This window comes from Dendrobates tinctorius, unplaced genomic scaffold (assembly GCF_039654945.1).
Source record: "Dendrobates tinctorius isolate UK_male_01 unplaced genomic scaffold, ASM3965494v1 ptg000090l, whole genome shotgun sequence".
Taxonomy (NCBI): domain Eukaryota; kingdom Metazoa; phylum Chordata; class Amphibia; order Anura; family Dendrobatidae; genus Dendrobates; species Dendrobates tinctorius.
Genome location: NW_027361758.1, coordinates 5,765,695 through 5,780,647, shown reverse-complemented (window position 1 = coordinate 5,780,647; position 14,953 = coordinate 5,765,695). Strand labels below are relative to the sequence as shown.

General features: G+C 45.5%; 1 pseudogene; it reads left to right on the top strand.

The window, feature by feature from the left end:
* LOC141098389 (pseudouridylate synthase 1 homolog) overlaps positions 1-11,547 on the top strand; it is a 74,408-nt pseudogene extending 62,861 nt beyond the window's left edge.
* The last annotated feature ends 3,406 nt before the right edge of the window (positions 11,548-14,953 follow it).

The following is a 14,953-nucleotide window of genomic DNA, read 5'->3' as shown; positions in this document are numbered from 1 at the left end:
TGCTCGTTCACTCTCTGTATTCTGTGCCCCTGCACTCTGCCCTGTCGTGCGTCTCTGCACACGCTCTGTGCTTGTACTCTGCCTCCTGTCTCGTGCCATGTCTTGTGTTCTCGTGCCATGTTTGTCTTTGCCTTGCTTTGCCTTGTAGTACTTCCGCTGTTCTTTGCCTTTGCCTGTTTTGCCATGTCTGGTCTTTGCTATTCTGAGCCTTGTAGTGCTTCTCATGTTTCTTGTCTCTGCCTGCTCTCTTGCACATTTCCACGCTAGTCTCAAGGTGCTCCCTTGACCCGGCTCTGGGCTTCGGCCTACGCTCCGCTGCTAGCTCTGTTCTCGCTCTGACCTGGCTCTGTTTCTGCCTATGTTCCGCTCCGTGTTCCGTACCCTGTCTTGCCTTGTTTCTCGCCTAGCCTTGCCTTGTTTCTTGCTTTACCTTGCCTTGTTTCTTCGTGTGCCCTTTGCATGCGCCTGGCCTTCCTAGCTTCCTGCTTGTGCCTCAGCCATGCCCGCCCTAGCCGTGCCCACCTGCTTGTGCCTCAGCCGTGCTCATCGGTCAGTGACAGCTGTGTCACCTGCTATGCCCTAGTCAGGTTCGCTGGAGTCTTACCCGCCTGTTTGTGCTGCAGCCCGTCCAGCTAGCCAGTGCCCCAGCCGTGCTCTCTGTGCTTCCTGGCACCCATGCTGTCTGTGCACTGTGCTCTCTGTGCTTCTCTTAGCACGCGCAGGCCCTCACCTGCCCCGTGGCATACCTCCTCGTGCTTCTGTAAAAGTACGCGCAGGTCTTGCCATGTCCCCTGTCGTGCCCTCTCGCACGCACAGGTCCTAGCCTGTACTCTGTCCCTGGCGTGTCCTCTGCATGTGCAGGACTCTGCTTTTAACCTTACCCTGGCGTGTCGCTCTGCACGCGCAGGACTCTGCCTTGAACCCTGACCCTGGCATGTCTCTACATGCGCAGGACTCTGCCTTGAACATTGACCCTTGCATGCCCCTCTGCTCGCGCAGGACTCTGCCTTGAACCCTGACCCTGGCGTGTCTCTCTGCACACACAGGACTCTGCCTTGAACCTGACCCTGGCATGTCTCTCTGCACACGCAGGACTCTGCCTTGAACCTTGACCCTGGCGTGTCTCTCTGCACACGCAGGACTCTGCCTTGTACCTTGGCGTGTCTCTACACACGCACCCTGTCTTGTTTGTTGAACTTTGAACCCTGGCGTGTCCCCTACACACACACCTTGCCTTGCACCTTGCTTTGAACCCTGGCGTGTCCCCTACACACGCACCCTGCTTGCACCTTGCCCTGGACCCTGATGTGCCCCTAGCACGCACCCTGCCTGGAATCCTGCCTTGGACCTCGCATGTTCCCTAACACGCACCATGCCTGGATATCTGTCGTGCCTCCTTGCCTGTGCTCTGGTTTGCCGGATGCCCGGATCCTGCCGATCGCCATCAGATCTCCGGAACCTGATGACCCTGTTGATCGATGCTCGCTGTCCAGAGTCCCATGCCATTGAGACCCAGGCGTGCCACCTGGCACGTACCATGCTATGGACCTTGTCGTGCCCACGCGCGCACCTTTCCGTGTTTGCTTGTTCTCACGTTTTTGCACTGAATGTTATCCTGAAGTCTTAATGAAGATACCTTGAATTTACGTCTTGTCTTGCTTCCTGCTCATCCTTGTTGTCACTCGTACCTAGTGTCTACTTGAGCCGGCCGACTGGTGCCAGCAGTCGTGGTGGCTCACCCCCTTGGACTTGCCCCTGACACTCCCTGTATACCGGGTGGTTCCTCACAAGGTCAGCTCTCCCTAGGTGGGTGGGTGCCACGACCCAGAGTGTCCACTCTAAAGAAAAAGTCAACTCAGCGTAAGCTGACCTCGTCACATTCAGGCTCTGTCTACTGCATGTATTTTGGCCAAAGAACAGGCGGGCTAATAAATACACGGACTCACGGTATGCATTTTGTATTGCTCACGATTTTGGGGCTCTATGGGCCAATTGAGTGTTGCAGAACCCCCAGCACACCGAATATGAGATGTATGCCCTTAATGCAGCAACCGACTGGCTGCGACCCCCCTGGGCAGAGGTAAACAAGATATCCCACTTCTGACCTTCCCCCACCTTTGTAAATCCCACGGCTATTGTAATGTACATCTGGCGTCTTAATTGGAGCCTGTTATCTACTGGCACGACACACATTGATTGTCCTGCCCTCTGTATGTATATATATTCTGAGACCGATGAGTAAAATGTTGTTACACTGGAAATACATGGAGTAGCAGTGATCTTTTATATGTTCCCATGTTGCAAAGCCTTTCGAACCAGCGTCCTTCATTCAGAAGTGAGGAAAAGCAGAGTGAACCTCCTGAGAAATGGGGTGGTAATGTAAGAGGTATTACAGCACAGAAGACCCCGTTACAGGTTTTTTATTACTGCCAGAAGCCCAGTGAAAAATGCTGAAGCTGTTAAAACCCTCATGGATTCGATCAAATTACCTACTCAGGTGGCCATTATCAAAGTTAAGGCGCACGGTCCTAGGAACAGTCCACAGACTTTTGGCAACGCATTTGCGGATATGCAAGCAAAAGCCACCGCTCTTTTACCCGTTGAACCAACGTTACCAACTATGGTGACCACACGCTCTCAGCGTGAACAGTTACAAGAAGCATTGACCCTACAAGAACCTGATTATCTACAACAGACTGAAGTTTTCTGTCGGACCCCGCGAGACCGCTTAATGACGATGCAGAGAATGTCTTCAAAGGAAGAGGTGAAGCAATGGAAGACTGATGGGGCACGTATGGATAATGGTCTCTAGAAAAAGGACCAACTCGTGTGTCTCCCTAAGCGGATGTATGCTGCTATTGCCACATGGGCACATGGGCCTACACATCGAGAAAAGAATCAGGCCCTTGCACTGGTGCAAAAATTCTACTGGGCTCCAGGAATTTCCACAGTTTTGACAGCGCTCAACCGTGCCTGTAATATCTGTCAGACCTGCAATCCCGGTCAACTTCAACGTGTACCCTCGAAGCACCTTGCTAAGCCTGACTATCCTTTCCAAAGGCTCCAGGTGGACCATAGTACGTTACCTAAGTCTGGAAGGTATGAATACTGTTTGGTTGTTGTTGACATGCTCTCCACTTGGCCAGAAGCATTGCCTGTTACCAACATGACTGCAAAAACCACAGCGAAGAAACGTGATGGAAGTCATGCAGATATGGGGTTCCAGGAGTTGTTGAAAGTGATCAAGGTCCAGCATTTTCTTCTCATGTGTACCAAGAAGTTCTGACAATGCTTGGATCCACTGTAGCCCTCCATACTCCGTACCACCCACAATCCAGTGGGAAAGTTGAGAGGCTGAATGGCACACTGAAGGGACAATTGACCAAAATGATGCAGGAGACTACGACTCCATGGCCAGAGCTCCTACCCATTGTACTATACCACATTCGTACTACCCCTATTGCAAAACATGGCCTGTCCCCATATGAGATACTGTCTGGTGTCAGGCCCCCAGTTGCAAATTTCCAGCCTCAGCAGTTATCAGAAGAAACTGACCGTGCTGTTCAATATGTCATTCAGCTTAGTAAAAATCTTGCTAACACCCATGCTGTAGTTTCTTCTTCTCTTCCAGATTCAGCAGAAACCGACACCTGTCATAACCTGAAGCCTGGTGATTTTGTAGTCGTGAAAAGGCATGTCAGAAAGCACGGACTAGAACCCTTGTATGACGGTCCCTATCAAGTCCTCCTCATCACCCCTATATCAGTAAAACTAGAAGGAAGACCGACTTGGATCCACGCATCGCACTGCAAGCTGGTTAAACAAGACAATAGCAAATAAAGGGGCATAATGTTTTGGTTTTTCGCATTTTCCATTTTCTTATTGGTAGAAGTTAAAGTTAGAAGACATTCAAAGACTCAGAGATCAATATGATAAAGACAATAATCGTAATAAGGACATTTGGTGGTCAGACACCTTCTCATTTCTCAATCCAGCCAATTGGTTTAAGGGAATTGGGGGCTGGATAGCTGGGATCTTACAAAGCTTGTTGCATATTGCTGTCTGTATCCTTGTTGTATATGTGATACTAAAACTTGTTCTTTGGTGTATTTCTGTATGTATTAGGAAATTCTGCACTAGGACAGCTAATGATGATACCAAAGGCGTCGTCACCCCTGCTCTTCTCTACACCGATCTCAAAAGGTTACTTGATGAAGATGTTGAAGCAAAGCGCATGGCTACCTTCAAAAGATCTCCACCACTGTCATCAAAAATTGTTATTCGTAAATTGTAGCATACAGGGGGATGGGTGCGCCGCAACAGCCATGACTGATAACACGGCATCAGCCATGTGAAGACCAGTACCACTCAAGCTCCTAGCTTTGGATAGTACCTCTGCTATGTCTGTTATGTGTTAACAAAATTTATCTAGGGGGCATTGTGAAGGGTTAAACTAAAATCGAAACTGAAGGCTTCATTTTCCATCTTGTTGTTTACGAGATAAATTGTTAGCTATTATGACACCAGTATGAACAAAGGGAGTTGTTGTGTAGCGGCCTTGACTCATTAAGTTCTGTAACTTTTTCCATGTCACGTAGCTAGGGACATATTCCGATTTTCTTGCAATACTATTGGTTTATAAAGTAATTGTGTTACGATGATGCTATTGGTAGCTGTGTACTTTGCATAACTAAGCAGAATACTATAAAAAAAGGTGACATAATAAATGGGGTTAGCGATCTGCCTTTATCCTCCCATACAGAGACACACGTCTCCGTCTGGTCATTCTCAGTTGCTAGCAACACCCTGTGGATTAATTTGAAATCACTTGGTCAACCGTGAAGGGTCACAGATCCAGGTGAGAGCTGAGTGTTATATAGAAAAGGTGTGTGTGTTTCTCTGCAGCTGAGCTGTGTGTATGGTGGAGAGGTGTGTGTATGTAGGACAGCTGTGTGTAACTGAAATGTGTGTATGAATGTTGCAAACGTGTGTATGCATAGCAGAGCTTAGTGTGCATATACTGTGCATGCAGTAGTGATACGTATGTGCTCCAGAGAATGCATATAAACTGCCTGCTGCAAAGGTACAAAGGTACACGTGTATAATATACATCCTGCAAAGAAATACTAACATTAGATCTCTGTCCACTCTATTCTACCCTACATCAGTAAAGTTAGTGTTATTAAATCCCTTACAAATTTACACCTGCGGGAAATTTTAATTACCGTAGTTGCAAAAGTGTTTTTCCTATACTTTTACTAACTAAACCTGGGGGGGGGGTGTCTAAAATTAAGGTGTATCTAATAGTTAGAAAACTTTGAAACTTTACATAAATTAATAGCAAAATGTTTACATTACACCTATCAAGAAAACAGCCTCCTCCATATCCCCTCTAGCTGTCCTATCCATCACCAAGATAGGTGCGTTTTCTGCCATTTAGGTAGAAGTAATTTTCAAACAATTTGCTTCTAATTTAGATAAAGTAGCTGGAAGGTATATCATGGAAACTCTACATGCGAGGTCAGCCTATTAAACACTAGTTGTAATATGTATTTACAAAACTTCCATTTTCTCTATGCCTGACCTACATTACCTCATTTTTTTAGTAGGTATTACTTTATAATGAGGTGGCCTTCACCAATAGGATCCATCCATCTCCTGAACTGGGCACCATCAATGGTATTTAACGGGCATTTAACGAGCAGAGATGTGTGTATGAAGGAGAGGTGTGGTAACGTAAACAGTTGATGTTTGTATTTACCCAATAACGACTGTTATTTTGGTCATGATAAAATATATAAATATATATCGAGCTCATCATGGTACAAATATTATTCGGAGCTCGTTTTATCTGAAGTAGAGATCTGATTCCTCTCTATACCGCATACATTGATTAACAAGATTAAAATTATCCAATGAGACTCACCCCCTGACGAAGCTTGGGTGACACGCATGTTGGGGCTGGGGATTAAACACCAGACCTGTCATTTCACTGCTAAAACATTACCTGATGTAAGTTCCATGCCTGCTTCTTAAATACTGAACCTCTTTGCTATTTTGCACATTCCATCTCATTCAGCTACAGCTGTGAGATGTAGGCAGATACACTATGTTTTAGGTACTTCTTTCATATGCCTTTTGCTATGTTTATTCTGTGGTCTACTGTGATCTCTCACATTTTGGTTCTCTGCCTTACTGTTTGGATAATTTTATGCATTGTTTTAATATGTTTCTATAAACTATATTTTATGAGACCTATGTAGCACCATATTTGTGTTGGAAATTGATTAACAAGATTACATGATGATTAGTAGCTGCCACCACTAGAGGGATTATAAGAGCTACTGAAATCTTGATAAAGGGAATCTGTCGCCCTCTGGGGCGTATATGACCTATTAATATGGGCACACAGGTAATAGAAATGTTGAACTATTCCTACCTGCATGCCTCATATTAACGGTCTTGAGAAATGTTATATTCTGTATCTATGCTAATTATTTCTTCCAGGCTCAAGGGCGTGCGGTGCCTGGAAGGAAATCCCTACAGGAACTCCTTTCTCTTGGTGTTGGTGCTGTGTGGCGGTCATTGTTGCTGTGGTTTTGTGCTGGTTGAGCGGAGTGGTCTGGCGAAAAAGGGCCGTCTGTCCTGCTGGTGCATTGTCGCTGTCACGGTGGTTGGCGCAAGGCTCCGCTCCGTTAGGGCGGTAGGACCAACTACGAGGTTTGCCGTGACTTGACAGTGGGTTATATAAATTTTTGCCTAGTGACATTAGATCAACATGATTTTTGGAGAGCGGTTCATGCTCTTTATTGGAAAAATGGAAATATTTTTTTTTTTATTTTATTATTTTAAGCTAACTAAGTGGGTGATAAAGGGGGGTTTGATTTACTATTTTTTTTATTTTGATTACGGTGACTGCAACACTGGGGTCAGTAAAAGCCCACCCGAATCATGTTCTCTGGCCCTATACCCTTAATCTTCAGCGCCGCTAAAAACTGGCGCTGTGGTTTAAGTACCCTTAACTACTGCCGTTAAAAGGTGTATGGGAGGTTGTTTAAGGGGCTAAAATGCAATAACAGGCGATCAAAAGATCGTATCTGCACCAAAATGGTATCATTAACCCCTTTACGACCCATGACGCCTACGTAGGCGTCATGAAAAGCCGTGCCCAAACGACCCATGACGCCCCCGTAGGCGTCATACTATAAATAGCCCCCTTGCGGGTCGGGTGACCGGGGTTAATGAAAGGTCACCCGACCAGCACACAAAGGACCCTTTATGCTTCACCACAGGGGGGGTGGCTTAGCCCCCACGTGGCTACGATCGCTCTGATTGGCTGTTGAAAGTGAAACAGCCAATCAGAGCGATAGTAATATTTCATCAATGAAATTTGATGAAATATTACAATCCAGCCATGGCCGATGCTGCAGTAGCATCGGACATGGCTGGAGACACTAATTTAACCCCCCCCACACCGGCTGGCAGGGGCGATCGGCCCCCGCCACCGACTGACAGCAGCGATGGGCTGCTGCTGTCACGATCTGCCCCCCCTCACCTTCCTTCCGCTCCCCCCCGATGTCCGATCCCCCCCTCACCCTCCCCGGTACTTGTCATGTCCCGCTCAGGGCTCCCGGTGACCCTCCGTCCCTCCTGCATGGGCGCCGCCATATTTGAAAATGGCGGGCGCATGCGCAGTATGATTGCAATATTTCACCAATTAAATTGGTGAAATATTACAATACATTCATGGCCGATGCTGCAATAGCATCGGCCATGGCTAGAGACGGCAATCAGATCCCCCACCCAACGACTGACGGCAGCGATCGGCAGCCGCAGTCATCATCAGGTCCCCTCCCCCTTCCCTCCGCTCCCCCCAGCCATCCGATTCCCCCCCACCGTCTCCGGTACCTCCTGTCCCTCCGGTACCTCCTGGCCGTCCCGGTGTCCTGCGTCATGGGCGCCGCCATCTTGGAAAATGGCGGGCGCATGCGTAGTGCGCCGGCTGCAGATTCATTCATTTATTTTGATCACTGTGAGAAACTCTCACAGTGATCAAAATAAAAAAAAAAGTAAATAAAACCCCCCTTTATCACCCCCATAGGTAGGGACATATAATAAAATAAAGAAAATATTTTTATTTTTCCATTAGGGTTAGGGTTGGCATTAGGGTTAGGGCTGGCATTAGGGTTAGGGCTGGCATTAGGGTTAGGGCTGGAATTATGGTTAGGGCTGGAATTAGGGTTAGGGTTGGAATTAGGGTTAGGGCTGGAATTAGGGTTAGGGTTGGAATTAGGGTTAGGGCTGGAATTAGGGTTGGGATTAGGGCTAGGGTTGTGATTAGGGTTGGAATTAGGGTTAAGATTATGGTTAGGGGTGGGTTGGGGTTGGGATTAGGGTTAGGCTTGTAGTTAGGTTTAGAGTTGGGATTAGGGTTAGGGGTGTGTTGGGGTTAGGGTTGTGGTTAGGATTATTAGGGTTGGGTTTAGGGTTGGAGTTAGGATGGTGGGGTTTCCACTGTTTAGGCACATCACAGGGTCTCTGAACGCGACATGGCGCCACCATTTATTCCAGCCAATTTTGCGTTTTAAAAGTCAAACAGCGCTCCCTCCATTCTGAGCCCCGAAATGTGCCCAAACAGTGGTTTACACCCACATATGGGGTATCAGCATACTTGGGAAAAATTGCACAACACCTTTTGGGGTCTAACTTCCCCTGTTACCCTTGGGAAAATAAAAAAATTGGGGGCTAAAATAATTATTTTTGTGGAAAAAAAATGATTTTTTATTTTCATGGCTCTGCGTTATAAACTTCTGTGAAGCACTCGGGGGTTCGAAGTGCTCACCACACATCTAGACAAGTTCCTTGGGGGGGTCTAGTTTCCAAAATGGGGTCACTTGTGGGGGGTTTCTACTGTTTAGGCACATCATGGGCTCTGCAAACGTAACATGACGCCTGCAGACCATTCCATCAAGTCGGCATTTCAATACCTCACTACTTCCCTTCCGAGCCCTGACGTGTGCCCAAACAATGGTCCCCCCCACATATGGGGTACCAGCGTACTCAGGACAAACTGTACAACAACTTTTGGGGTCCAATCTCTCCTGTTACCCTTGTGAAAATAAAAAATTGTGGGCTAAAAAATCATTTTTGAGGAAAAGAAAATATTTTTTATTTTCACGCCTTTGCGTTATAAACTTCTGTGAAGAACATGGGGGTTCAAAGTGCTCACCACACATCTAGATAAGTTCCTTGGGTGGTCTAGTTTCCAAAATGGGGTCACTTGTCAGGGGTTTCCACTGTTTAGGCGCATCAGGGGCTCTGCAAATGTAACATGACGCCCGCAGACCATTCCATCAAGTCGACATTTCAAAATGTCACTACTTCCCTTCCGAGCCCCGACGTGTGCCCAAACAGTGGTTCCCTCCCACATATGGGGTACCAGCGTACTCAGGACAAACTGTACAACAACTTTTGGGGTCCAATTTCTCCTGTTAGCCTTGTGAAAATAAAAAATAGCGGGCTAAAAAATCATTTTTGAGGAAAAAAAATATTTTTTTATTTTCTCTGCTCTGCGTTATAATCTTCTGTGAAGCACTTGGGGGTTCAAAGTGCTCACTACACATCTAGATAAGTTCCTTCGGGGGTCTAATTTCCAAAATGGGGTCACTTGTGGAGGATCTCCAATGTTTAGGCACACAGGGGCTCTCCAAACGCAACATGGTGTCCGCTAACGATTGGAGCTAATTTTTCATTAAGAAAGTCAAATGGCGCGCCTTCCCTTCCGGGCCCTGCCGTGCGCCCAAACAGTGGTCTATGACCACATATGAGGTATCAGTGTACTCAGGAAAAATTTCCCAACAAATTTTAGGATCCATTTTACCCTGTTGCCCATGTGAAAATGAAAAACCTGAGGCTAAAAGAAAATTTTTGTGAAAAAAAAGTACTTTTTTTTTCTATGGATCAATTTGTGAAGCACCTGGGGGTTCAAAGTGCTTATTATGCATCTAGATAAGTTCCTTGGAGGGTCTAGTTTCCAAAATGGGGTCACTTGTGGGGGAGCTCCAATGTTTAGGCACACAGGGACTCCTCAAACGCAACATGGTAACCGATAAATATTCCAGTATATTTTCCTTTCAAAAAGTCAAATGGCGCTCCTTCCCTTCTGAGCCCTGCCGTGCACCCAAACAGTGGTTTATGACCACATATGAGGTATCGGGGTACTCAGAAGAAATTCCCCAACAAATTTTGGGATCCATTTTATCCTGTTACCCATGTGAAAATGAAAAAAATGATGCTAAAAGAAAGTTTTTGTTGGAAAAATTAAAATGTCCATTTTTTCCTTCCATGTTGCTTTAGTCCGTGAAGCACCTGAAGGGTTAATAATCTCCTTGAATGGAGTTTTGAGTAGCTTGAGGGGTGCAGTTTTTAGAATGGTGTCACTTTTGGGTATTTTCTGCCATATAGACCCCTCAAAGTGACTTCAAATGTGAGGTGGTCCCTAAAAAATATGGTTTTGTAAATTTCGTTGTAAAAATGAGAAATCGCTGGTCAACTTTTAACCCTTATAACTTCCTAACAATAAAAAATTTTGTTTCCAAAATTGTGCTGATGTAAAGTAGACATGTGGGAAATGTTATTTATTAACTATTTTGTGTCATATAACTCTCTGGTTTAACAGAATAAAAATTCAAAATTTGAAAATTGCGAAATTTTCGCCGAATTTCCATTTTTTTCACAAATAAACGCAAAAATTATCAACCTCAATTTACCACTAACATGAAGCCCAATATGTCACGAAAAAACAATCTCGGAATCGCTAGGATGCGTTGAAGCGTTCCTAAGTTATTATCTCATAAAGGGACACTGGTCAGAATTGCAAAAAATGGCCACGTCATTAAGGTCAAAATAGGCTGGGTCATGAAGGGGTTAAAAACGTCAGCTCAGTGCGCAAAAAATAAGCAATCACTTAACCTGAGATCACGAAAAATGGCAACGCTATGGGTATTGGAATATGGCGGGGGGTTTTTTCACCAAAGTTTGGAATTTTTTTTCACCACTTAGATAAAAAAAGATACTAGACATGTCTATGAACTCGTAATGACCTGGAGAATCATATTGGCATGTCAGTTTTAGCATTTAGTGAATCTAGTAAAAAAGCCAAACAAAAAAACGAGTGTGGGTGGGATTGCACTTTTTTTGCAATTTCACCGCACTTGGAATTTTTTTCCCGTTTTCTAGTACACAACATGTTAAAACCAATGTTGTTGTTCAAAAGTACAACTTGTCCCACAAAAAACAAGTCCTCACACGGCCATAATGATGGAAAAATAAAAAAGTTATGGCTCTGGGAAGAAAGGGAGTGAAAAACAAAAATGAAAATACCTCCGGGGATTAAGGGGTTAACACTATTGAACTACTTGAAATATTTTTTTCTACTACTTTTACTTCATTCACTAAACAACACTTTATACCAGCACATCGCCCTTTCTTATGCTTTGATATTATATTCATTTTGTGCATTCAGATATAAGTCTTAGTGGTTCTTAAGTACCGTATATACGTACCTATGTATAAGCCGAGATTTTCAGCACTTTTTTTGTGCTGAAAATGCCCCCTCGGCTTATACACGAGTCTTTCAGCGGGGGAGTGGGAGCGGCAGCAGGAGCCGGTGGCTGGGAAGTCATACTCACACCTCCATTCAGGGACGTTCAGCGACGGCACAGCAGGGTGAGTATGAAGGAGGAGGACGGGGGCTGCACAGAGGAGGACGGGGGCTGCACAGAGGAGGACGGGGACTACCCTGAGGACAGGGGCTGCACATAGGAGGACGGAGGCTGCACAGAGGAGGTCGGGGCTGCACAAAGGTCGGGGGTGCACAGAGGAGGTCGAGGGCTGCACAGAGGACAGGGGCTGCACAGAGGAGGTCGGGGGGCTGCACAGAGGAGGTCGGGGGCTGCACAGAGGAGGTCGGGGGCTGCACAGAAGAGGACGGGGGCTGCACAGAAGAGGACGGGGGCTGCACATAGGAGGTTGGGGGCTGCACAGAGGAGGACAGGGGCTGCACAGAGGAGGACAGGCGCTGCACAGAGGGCATTGGAAGCTCAGAGGATGGGTTAGTACGGAGGAGGAGGACGGGGAGGACAGGGAGCTGAGCCATACATAGAGTCATAGAATTGTAGAGTTGGAAGGGACCTCCTGGGCCATCTGATCCAACCCCCTGCTCAAAGCAGGATTTGCTAAATCATCCCAGACAGATGTCTGTCCAGCCTCTGTTTGAAGACTTCTATTGCAGGAGAACTCACCACCTCTCGTGGCAGCCTGTTCCACTCATTGATCACTCTGTCAAAAAGTTTTTTCTAATATCTAATCTGTGTCTCCTCCCATTCAGTTTCATCCCATTGCTTCTAGTCTTTCCTTGTGCAAATGAGAATAAAGATGATCCTTCTACAATGTGACAGCCCTTGAGATATTTGTAGACAGCTATTAAGTCAAGCTAAACATTCCAAAATCCTGCAACCTTTCCTCATAAGACAGGGAGGGTTTGCAGACCGGTCACCATTCTGGTCGCTCTTTTCTGAACTTGCTCCAATTTGTTGATGTCTTTTTTAAAATGTGGCACCCAAAACTGGACACAGTTTTCCAGATGAGGTCTGACCAAAGAGGAGTAGAGGGCAATAAAGACTTCACGTGATCTAGACTGTATGCTTCTGTTAATACTTCCTAGAATTGCATTTGCCTTTTTTGCTGCTGCATCACACTGTTGACTCATATTCAGTCTGTGATCTATTAGTATACCCAAGTCTTTTTCACATGTGCTGTTGCTTAGCCCTATTCCTCCCATTCTGTATATGCTTTTTTCATTTTTATTGCCCAGATGTAGTACTTTGCATTTTTCCCTGTTAAAAACCATTCTGTTAGTTGCTGCCCACTGCTCCAGTTTATTTATATCTTTTTGAATCCTCTCTCTTCTCTAGTATTAGCTATCCCTCCTAACTTTGTGTAATCAGCAAATTTAATCAGTTTACCCTCAATTCCTTCATCTAAATCGTTCATAAAGATGTTGAACAATACAGGGCCCAGGACAGAGCCCTACCGGACAGAGCCCTTCTACATAGAAGGGGGAGCCGAGCCATGGGTACTGGGAAGGGGGAGAGCCACACAGAGCAGGACAGGGATGAGGGGACATTGTATACCCGGCTTATACTCAAGTCATTAAGCTTACCCAGTTTTCCATGGCAAAATTAGGGGTCTCAGCTTATACTCGGGTCAGTTTATACTCAAGTATATACGGTTACTTAGGTACATTTTCTTTTGGTCCCTTTGCACTTTCCAGGAAATTATACTGTGCATCTCCCTCCATTTTTGGAGGTTTTTCTTTTTGCCCTGTCTTTTTAATTAGTTCATTATCGTGTTTTATCTTATTGTTATGAGTAAATATTTATTTTTAAATGTAATAATTTTTTGTTGGAATCACTTCTTGTCTAACGGCTGTTAACCGTAATAGACCAGGTTGAGTTATTTGGTTTTGAAGTGTCTAACAATGACTGACTTTTTGGACATATAGGAATTATCCCTTTAATCAATGTATGCAGCATGGAGAGAAATCAGATCTCTACATCAGGTAAAACGAGCTCATATATGTACGTGTATGTATGTAGATAGGATGATAGATGCTGAACAGGTTATCCATGACACATACAGTAATACACTGCATCATAGTCACATACACTTATTATAAACTGCACACGTTATATACACATCTATATACTTACACCACGCATACTGTGTGTAAGCAGCACATCTACACTACACATACATCCATCACATGTACACTATGGATCACATCAGTATTTTTAAGAGAAAACCAGGAGTGAAACCTAAACACATGGAACCTACAGTATTTTGGAGCGATCTGCACATCAGTTGTGTTTTGCACACACTCCTGGTTTTGGCTTACAAATTCCAAAACCCAAATCCAGGCCATAATCTGTGTATGTGAATGTGTCCCCAGGATGGCAGGAAGACAGCGGAGGGAGGAATACAGAAACGGATCGTTGACACTTGTCCGTCTCACTTAGTAAATCCCAAACTTCCATCTGTGGCCTGGAGAAAACGCTGGTCTTGTTTGGACACATCTGCCTGGGAGACGACTGCTCTGCTCCAGTGATCGGCTGCAACAGGTGTGACTGGCGGATGGAGCTGTGTCATAAGGCAGAAGGCGATGATGCCATAAGAGAAGAGAGAAGCTCAGGACGAGCACAGCAATATCTCCGACAGAAATACTTTATGTTCACTGCATTGAAAACATCTTAATTATTTTGTGACCTGTAATAAATATTTAACATTTATTTAAATATTTATTTAATGAGTGTATCATGTATACCATGATGGGGATGAGGGGACCATATATACCAGGATGGTGATGGGGTCCATGTATACCAGGATGGGGATGGGGGCCATGTATATCAGGATGGGGATGAGTGGACCATGAATACCAGGATGGGGTTGATTGGACCATGTATACAAGGATAGGGATGGTGGACCATGAATACCAGGATGGGATGAGGGGACCATGCATACAAGGATGGGGATGAGGGGCCATGTATACCAGGATGAAGATGAGGAGAACATGCATACCGGAATGGGGATGAGGGTACCATGTATAACAGAATGGGGATAAGGGGACCATGTATACCAGGATGGGGATGAGTGTACCATGTGTAACAGGATGGGGATCATGAATACCAGGATGGGGATGAGGGGACCATGTATACCAGGATGTTGTTGGGGGCCATGTATACCAGGATGGGGACCATGTATACCATGATGGGGATGAGGGGACCATGTATACCAGGAAGGGGATGAGGGGATCATGTATACCAGGAAGGGGATGAGGGGATCATGTATACCAGGATGGGGATGAGGGGACCATGTATACCAGGATGGGGATGAG